Below are 10043 nucleotides of genomic sequence, written 5' to 3'. Positions count from 1 at the left end.
CTCTGATTGGGTGACAAGGATTAATTATGATTATAAATTATTATACAAGCCTCCTATTCTACAGTGGGAGCTTCAGTGAAATGCTGGTACTGAATAGTTCACTGGTGCTATATTCTGTGTCTTCAGTTTTAGATAGTGCAAAGAAGATTTGATGTTTCCTTTCCCGAAATAAACAAAACCAGCTTCTAAACTGTCAGAAAATAACAGTAGTTCTTAAGGGCTAATCATTACCAGCCTTTGTCATGGGGCTGTAATTGTTTCATGAATTCTGCTTCAATCAGGGAAAAATACACTTAAGTGCCAATAAAAGTTTTTATGCTGCTATGATTTCCTCCTGCCTCATCTTCCTCCTCCCAATTTATGGCTTTATTCCACCGTCGCTGTTACTAAGCAACACTGTACATGGTTTTAATGCAAATGACTTCAAACTCTCTTATAGTGAGGCAGAATAATGTCAGGTTAATTTCCTGATTAATATATGCTACAAAGAAGTGATGTGCACTAAAAAACCCAAAGATGATGGCTAGGAAGCTGCCTCAAAGCATAAGGAAATTAAGTATTTAATTTTTTGGTATTTTCTAGATTGTCTTGTCTGTATTTAAAACAACCTTGTCAAGCAGATGGATCAAATGCTTGTTCCATCATTTTGACTTGATCTGTTCTGTGTGGAACCGCCCAGCTGATTGCATAGTGTATATGCCATGATGATGCAAGTAGTTTTCTTGCGGTTGCATGCTATGTTTTCATCTCTATACAAGAGGAGATAAAATGATTATTCAGATGCTATTTTTGCTCCACTTCTAAAATTAATGGTAGCGTGTGAGACTTTTTAGAACTGAGCATTGTCTTTTCATTCAAGCCAGTAGTAAAATTCCAGCTGACATCAGTGTGAATAGGACTCAGCCAGTATTTGTGCTTGTTTGATAAATTTTTTTTGCACGCCACAGTACCACTGCCCATATTGTTAAAGCTCTTCAATATCGTGCATTGCAGGTGATTGCATATTTTTTCTTTTTTTCCCATAATCTTAAAAATGCAAAGTCCCATTTAACAGGCTAGCAGTTATAATCTTGTACATACAGCAATACCATATTAGGTGGAAATAAAACAGATTTCAGTACCACACTACAGAAATCTTAGGACCACTGTTTAGGCTGCAGTGCTTGTTCATGGGAACAGTTGTGACAGGTTTCTGGCCAATGTTTGCAGAACTGCTTTGACTTTACTTCTCTAAATCAATGGCAATGCTCGCTATTATAAGGCAGAATTTGAATGTCTAAATGTAGAATATTAAAGGATTTAAAGTATACTTAAATGCACGTTTGCAACTTTGATTCCTGTAATGCCTGAAGACTTACACCTTTCAAACAGCCTGAGGTGATATTGAGCCTTAGCACAACTTTTGCCTTTTAGATAGGCTCTTAGTTTGAAATCTACCCATTTTCAATTTAATAAAAGTAATAGTGTGTAATGCAGCTCCAGGAACCACATCTGCATTGACTTGTCTTCAAGTGTTTCTTCTGTATATTCTTTAAGTTTTTCCCTCTATTTAAAAAAATATTTTATCTCCTGTTACTTAGAGGCCCTCTGAAGGAGAAAGAAATGCTAAAAAGACTGCCAGCAAAATCCTGTCAAATGTACAGTTGGCAAAATGAATAGTAGACCAGAAATCTAGTTTAAACTTAAAAAAAAAAAAAAGTTTAAATAGTGATTCAAAATTTGTGTATAAGAATGTTTGTTTTCAAATTTGGTAGAGACCTCCTGAGAGGATTGCACTGTGCTTTTGGGAAATCAAATATTTTCAAAATTTAAAGCATATAGAGAAAGCCTCCTTTGTTTTCTGTGAAAATACACATTTAAAAACAATGTGGGATTAATACGGTTATGGAGCACATCCTTAGTACTGCCCATTAGTTTCTCTCCACTGTTGTAGTGTACTTAACAGCTATGCATTAAATAGTCTCTGTAGGTTAGGAGAAGAACGTGGAGCAGAAAAAAACAAAAGTTAAATGTAGACATGGTTAATTAAATGTGAGGCTTTACCAAATAAAAACAAGCCATATTGTATTTTAGTGCATATTTGCAGCACGCTGGTGTGCAGCAGTGGCATGTATATGATACGTGCTGTATGGCAGCCAGTATTATATATTATCAGTAAATGCAATACTGCAGGCATTGCAGGTATTTCACTGTAGGTGAAATCTAGGGATGACCCTTTCTACAGTACTTTTTTTCAGGATGCCATTGCCTCCATGGCTGTTTTGGGCCAGAGGAATAAACTTTATTTGCAGTAAGTGAAACTGGATTCCATTAATGTGTGTGGACCACACTAAATTCTGTGCAAGTTTGAATAGCGGGGTGATGATCTGCTTGTAGCTGGAAGTTATGGAGCTTTGCCGTGTTGATTGACTTCTCCTGTGACATAGGCAGATCATCAATCAAATGATACTGCAGGAGAGATAAAGGCATGTTCTGTCATGGAATAACCTTGTCAAAATATTTGAATTAACTTGGCAGAAAATTTAGCCTTTAAACAGCTCCAAGATAAGCAGTGAAGTGTAAGGAAAATTTTATCTTGCATGTAAAGTTTGCAGTCTTCTGGGCTGGAGGTAAGAGGTCAAAATTGGAATATGCCTTTAATGATTTTTTTTTTAAATGTAATATGTACTTTTCTAGTGTCTTGACAGTATGGTGATTCAGTTCTACATTTAAATCCAACGTGTACTTGTGGGTCACAGTAATGAATGTTGATGTTTTGGCACTGATGTCTCAAGTTCTTGAAACACATTTGATACACCCATTAGCAGTGAGTCCCACAAGAAAACTGAAGTTAGATGTTTAAAGAGACCATAAGTAAAAGAATTGTCAGAGTGTATCCCTTGGTAGAATATTATCCAGACTTGAGAAATAAGTACAATGTATTTTTTCACTAAACATTTAAAGTTTTCTTTACTTGATATTGAGTCACAAACCTTGTTGATCAAAACAAAATTACGTGCAACTTCAGAATTTCTGGGGTATGAAACAGTTACTTGTACGTTTGGGAAACAAAACTTGGAAGAAACATTCTAACCATATGGTGTGAAGATTAAGTTAAACCAACACTGATTTAAAGTTATTTTGCATTTTTTAATATTTTCAGTATTTCAAAAGACAATCAGTCTGATGTAGATATTTCTGTGAAAAATGCTTACTGGTTTTGCACAGTTATGTTAGACAGAAACCAGTCTAAAATGTGGTTTCTCCAAAACAGAGCAGTGCACATTTTACATTTTCATGTAAAAATTACAGATGACAGCATAGAGAGCTATCACAGATAAGCAGAGAAATTCAAGAATACCAGAAATATAATTTTGCTGGATTTAACATGTATATACTGCACAGTACAGTACAGTCTAGTATGTAATGTAAAGTATGCCTTTCTGCATGCTTCCTACATTTCAATCTAGAGTAATCACATCACAAAACTCAGGTTCAACATTAACAAACATCCAGTAGGTGAAATTACATCTCATGTACACTTATTTATGACCTGTCTTTGGAAGGTGTCCTGCAAATCATACGCATTCCCTCACTTTATAGGTGCTTTTATACAGAAAGAGTGCTTTGGGTCTGCAAATTTTTATCAAGCTTGGAGGTTTTTTACAGTGAAAAACTGAATCCTTATAAAAGCTTAAAAAAGCTGCTTAAATGAATAGAAACTTATTTTAGATCCTTTAGTATTTCATAGCTGTTCAGCAAAATTAAATATACACAGCTCTATTATAATACATACTATATTTTTGTGAAATTATTTTTGTTTTGGTTTCTGGTTTGGAGTTTTTTGGTGTATTTGTATATTGTCTGATAAACTAAGCATGAGGAGGAGTTCAGGCTAAGTAGGCAAAGCTCATGTAAGTCTATATGCAGTATGTTGTCTTACTTTCCTGGGCATATAATTATCTGATGGGTTTCTACCACATAATTTAACCTTTTTTTCTGAAAGAAAAGTCAATAGTGGCAAATCAGCTGCTAGTATCTTACACAAATCCATTAACTAAAAGACTTCTGGTTATTCATTCAATTTCATAAAAATGGCTGAGTTTATATTTGCTTGAGAATATTAGTTGGACATACTTGATAGTCTGTGTGTGTGTGTGCATGCGTGGGGTTGTTCCTCACTTGTAACATAACCTTTCAGTATTTTCTTTTCTACTCTTTTTACTTTCTTATTTTCAATGAGAGAAAAGCTTTTTGACTTCAGTTAAAAAAAAAAATATTTTTTTTAATTTAATGGTAGGGTGAAATATCTTCACAGTTTTGTGTTTGTTCAGCAACAACAGTCTTTGCTTTCTACCCTATTCTAACAATTTTTCACCCTCTGATGAGGCTGTAAAGCTCCAAGGTATCGTATGTCTCTATGTATACCTCCTCCTGCACCAGGGCCTGTGCTTGATTGTAGTCTCACAGCACTGCCAATATATAAAGCTGAGGAATAATTAAAATACATAGAAAATAAGTTAGATATTCAGTAGGTAAGCTATAAGAATTTCTGGTTTTCACTTTTTTCCAGTGTGTGACACTATAAAACAAAGTATGAAGTGGGCTTTATTAGCAAATAAGCAAGATGAAATTTAATTTTATTTTCATACAAATTTGAAATGGAAATGTTATCCATTCTACCTTTCTTCTGGAAAAAAAAAAAAAAAACAAAAAACCAAAAAAAAAAACCAAAAAAGACAAAAGCACCAGTCCCCTCTTACTACGTTGGAATCTGATCCTGTTTCCACTGAAGCCACTATACAATGTGGCACTGCTTAGAAACACCAATGCTTATTCTAAGTGGATGTATTTATATTGAATACTCAGCTACAGGCAGCCTGAGTCTGGATTTCCAAAGCCATTCTTCATAATGCAATGTGATCCTGTATTTGACATAATATTCTGGGTAAATCTGTCCCTATAATTTCATTTAGCTTCTAAAAAGTTAAGCCTAAATTCTGCTGTAAACTCTAACCTGCATATAGGAAAACTAGCAATTTGTTACATATCCACTCCAAGGAAACTATATTAGCTTAACCAGTTCTGGGAAACACAAGTGAATTACTGAACTGCTGTTCTACATGTGATTTTGGAGCTAGCCAGCTATCCTTTCCACTATGAATTGCAGACACAGCCTGTTCATCTCAAGAGTTTAAGGGGAGCTGGATTAGGTTTTGGATTAAAAGAAATGAGGAGTGGTGGTATAAAATATTACAGCATTAAATAGAAATACTTTGGTAAGGATGATACTGCCTAAGATATATAGCTATACTGATAATAGCGTAGCACTTAACAATAATACAGAAACATATGTCTTTACTTTGGGTAGATTAATACAGCAGTGGAGATGGCTTTCACAAAGACATCTGTTGATGATGTGTGTTTATAAGTAATACTTCAGACAATAAAAATTCTTATATAACAGTAGTAAACTTCTACAATATAAAACTATCTCTACTGAAATAGAAAACACTAACATCCACCACTTCACGAATTACAACTGCACAAAAATATTTGACAGAAAGTAATATTTAGTTCTTGTTACTTAATTTACCATGTACTTTTAAAACTGTAGACCATGGCGCTAGTCTACTAGAGATCGTGCAATGCTGTTATCAAATCTGATTTGTACCTATTTCTTGAGTGCCTAGCCGCATCTGCAGAACTCACCAGTGACAATGAGCTTGACAGTTCTGCCATTAATATTAAGATTTGTTACTTCAGCCTTGGTAGTGAGGTCGCTGTTGAAATGGACTTGATGATTGATAGAACAGCCTCATCACTTTGCACAAGCTGGTGAGATGATGGTCTGGCCAAGCCTGTAATGTGATGTAGGAAAGCAGAGCTGGAGACCCTGACCTTGTGAGTGGGGTAAGAATGGTTTGCTATGTTCCAAACTGAGTAGGATGTTATTAAGAAACTTAAAAGAGCCTCTCAAAACTTTCTGGAAGATTTTACTACTTAGCTGAAAGATTTATACTTAGGTTGGGTGGTTTTTTTTTGTGTGTGGTTTTCTTTTTTTTTTTAAAGTTTTATTTTTGCAACAGTTTAAGTACTTATATTTAAGACTAAGTATTTCCAAAATCAGCAAGTCCCTGCTTTAGGCCTTCTTCCACCCCATCCCAAGTATTTGTTTCTCCTTTCCATGTAGCAAACTTTCCCCTGGGAACACTTGCACTTCAGTATACTTAAAAAGGAGGTCAGTAAGATAAGTCATTGCTGAAGCTATGCAAGCAGAACTAAACCAAAACTGGGAATCCTACTATATTCTCTGCTGCTGTCATGGTTTCAAGCAGATGATGAAAACTACCACCTAAATAGTAATTCTGGTAAAGTAAAGGACTTTTGGCCTTGTACTTACTCTGCAACCTCTTGATTAACAACGTAAACATGAGGAAATGGTAAGCTGAGAAGCCAAATTAATCCTAGCTGTATCTGCAATGGTTCTGTTGGAATTTGGGCTATCCAGTGCAGATTATATAGTATGATTTAGGGTAGGCATATAATGGGCAAGCAAGTAGAGAGTAGAACATGAAATGAGTCATACAAAGTACTATTGCACTATAAATAGAAATAAATATTATGTATGTACATGTCAAACATAATGTGATTTCGTAATTATTCTGCCAGCAGAAAGGAAGCATTCATTCAAACAAGTCAACAGAATATAACTGTGACAGAACAGGAGTTGCGATACTTGTATGTCCCTATTAATACTGGCTTGAGCTCCTCAGACCAGGAGAGCAGAGGGACAGACTAAGTTTGTCAAGTATTTACTTTTGTCGTCCTGAAAATGAAAAGCATTTTGGATACTCTTTTCAAAAATAACAGCATGCTATTGCATCTTAATTAACTTTGTGTTCTTTAGATAGTGGGAGTTTGCTCTTAAACTTGTACAGCTGGTTCTTATTTTGGTATTGAATTAAGAGGGCTCAACCCAAAGTTCCCCAAAAATGGCAAAGTCATACAGAGCCAAATATTACTCCCTCCTCCTCTGTTGGCAAGGAGTTAGGTTCTTGCACCAAAGGATACAGGGGCCATCTCCTGCCTGCCCCTCAGTAGGGACCATACAGCAAAGGGTCCACAACAAAGGCCAGATCCTGCACTCTGTCACACTGCTGCTCTGCATGCCCCATGCACAGGTCTCCAGCACAGTATTTTCAGCAAATAGGTGGGCAGGGGACCGTAAGGCTCACAAGGACATGTTTCTCAGCTCTTGTATTGGCTGCAGCTTGATGCATGATGCAAGTAGTGTGGGTGAGCTGAGGGAAACGGGGACTCTTCAGTTAGCTGTCAGTTTGGGGCTTTGTGGGGATGCCTGGAACTGCAGGACGTGGCTGTACACAGTAACTCAGTGCTCCAAAAGAGTTTGCTCTCTGCTGCTGCCCAGTTAAAAGTTACTGGAGAGTTTTATCTCTGGATACTTTTCAGTACCTGTTGATTTGCACACACCCCCCCCCCCCCTTTTTTTTTTTTTTTTTAGGAAACACAAAACTAGGATCTACTGTATTTGGCAGCTGATGACCATTTTCCTACCCCTTAGGAGACCAAAAATTTCCTAGCATTATTTAACAGCGGCTTTGCCCTCCACTTTCTTTGCCTATCAATTCAAGGTCAGTCTTGCCTGCAAAGCACACCAGCTGCAATCCCTTCCCACCTTTCCTGCAGCAATCCAGCCGAATGTGCATGCTCCTGCTTTTTCCCATGACACAGGTAGGCACAGGTGGCACCAGCAGCCTAGGATACACGGTTTCTTAAAAACGCGGGATCTGGCATGAAATCATAAAAATCACTAACCAATGGCTTCTTTTCTGTTTTCTGCTGAAATACAGTCATTTTTGTTGTTCATGGTCACTACTGATCCTGCTTCTGTTTCTTCTTGGTGATAAATGAGTCCTTTCAGCTAAATACTTAGTTATCACTTGCACAAATATGCTTTGATTTTTATTTTTATACATTTATATATTTCTTCTCTTTGGGATGGCTCTTGTAGTAATGCAACTAACATTTTTGCAAATGAGCTACCTATTGTGGTTGTTGGGGATGCTGGATTTCAGTGACCAAAGTGATCAGCAGATGATGAGGAAATGCTTGCTTAGCCCCTGTCAAGGAAGTTAACTGCCTCCCGGATGGCCAAGTTTGTACTGCATTTCTACAGGAGTTTTGCCACAGGTAAGGATCTTCAGATCCATCAGGAGGCTGGGAAATATTAGCAACTTCTGAGATGAAACACAAATTCGTGGCTGCATCCAGCAGGTGGCAAGCACAGCACACTGAATTATGTCTGAGACGGAGCTGCTTCTGCCAGGGGAAGCTCCTGATGCTGCTCAGCGTGTGCACGTCTATATGAACAAAATATCATACAGATAAATGGCAAGCTCTGTCAGTCCTTCATCAGCTTACTGAGTGCTGAGGAAGTGATACTGTTCTGGATGCTATTTATAATGCATGGGATTATTGCCATATTCATTTTTAACAAACAGCTGTCTTGCATGTAAGGATAGAGACAAGCTAAATATAAAGCATTCTATATAATAATTTAACTGTGTCTTTAAATGACGCATTCAGGTTTCAAATTGTGAGATACTAGCTTGCAATTAAATTAACTTAAACCTTTAATGAAAGAGCTTTTTCTTTTTTTAACTGTAGCTTCAGAAGTTGTAGTGAATCATCACAGTGCCTTGTAACACATATAAGTAGAGATTGTTCCTGTTTTGCAGCTGGAAGAACAAAAGCAAAACTGAAGAAACTTGCCTTAAAATAGGTGAATGAAAGAACAGGAAGAGGCACAAGATTCCCAGACCTGGTTGTAGTCCTGGTTTTTTTTCTTACAAAGTATTTAACTACAGAAGTAACTTTTTTGTTGTGTTTTGATTTGAAATAATTTCCTAAAGTAAAAAATAATTTAAAATATTTGTGTATATGTAGGAGACTGATAATCAGAAAATACAGATAAGCCAACCACTTGCTACCTGAGACAAAGCCACATTAGATTATAAATATTGCAAATTCTCAAGAGTCAAGTAATTGTCTACATGATACATGTAAAGTTTTGGATTTTTTTCTTAAGTTTTGTTATGTCAAAAAGTATTTATGAACTCATTATCTTTGAAGGCAATAAATGAGTGTGAATCAAGAATATTTTCTGGAGCTCATTATCTGAGGTAAAAAGGACATATGAGGGTATCATTAGTTGAAACTTCCTGCAGTGCTTAGCACCTTTCCGTCCTTGTTTATATGGAGAGTTTGAGCCAGAGTTTTGTTCTGATTTATGTTTGTATAAATTTGAATTTGTTCCATACATATAAAACAAGGTTCTACAGGGAGCAAATACTCTAGGCTTAGTTTTGTATAAATGGAGATAAATTCTGTAAAAGCCAACAGTAAAGTTTGGTCTTAGATGTTTTGTGATGTGACTAAAAGCATTATTAGTTAAACTGTAATATAAGCATTATCACACTTTTACTTATCAGAATGTGAGTTCATTAAATGTCCAGAAATTTGAAAAATTGAGTAGATTTGGTTAGTTGGGAATTTGTCTCATTGAGTGCACTGGCTATTACACAAAAATGGTTTGAAGTTTTCTGATCACCTCTGTCCCAGAACTCATGTTTTCAAATAGAGTATGGCATCAACCCCCTCCATAAGTAATGTTCTTCAAAGTCAGTGTGGCGTACCATGAGGAAAGGTTGAGTGATCCCTATTTTGGTGTGTGTATATATATATGCTCACTTTTTTAAACTACTATAAAAATACCCATTGGGATATAAATGTCAGTTTATAAAGCAATGTTTGAAATCTATGAGTAGAAATATAAATCTAAAAATATATTTCTTCTATATTTAATAAATAAACCTGCATTTTATTGCATATATTATTATGAAAAAAATGCCATTTAAAAAATGAAAAATAGTAGCATAAATCAGAATGAGACCAACTTCAAGGACCTTAAATTTCCATTTGAGTTTAAAATTGGGCCTCTATATATAGCATATATTTGAAAATATATTATAAATATGATA

This window comes from Accipiter gentilis, chromosome 6 (assembly GCF_929443795.1).
Source record: "Accipiter gentilis chromosome 6, bAccGen1.1, whole genome shotgun sequence".
NCBI classification, from domain to species: Eukaryota; Metazoa; Chordata; class Aves; order Accipitriformes; family Accipitridae; genus Astur; species Astur gentilis.
Note: the sequence above shows the minus strand (reverse complement) of the source record.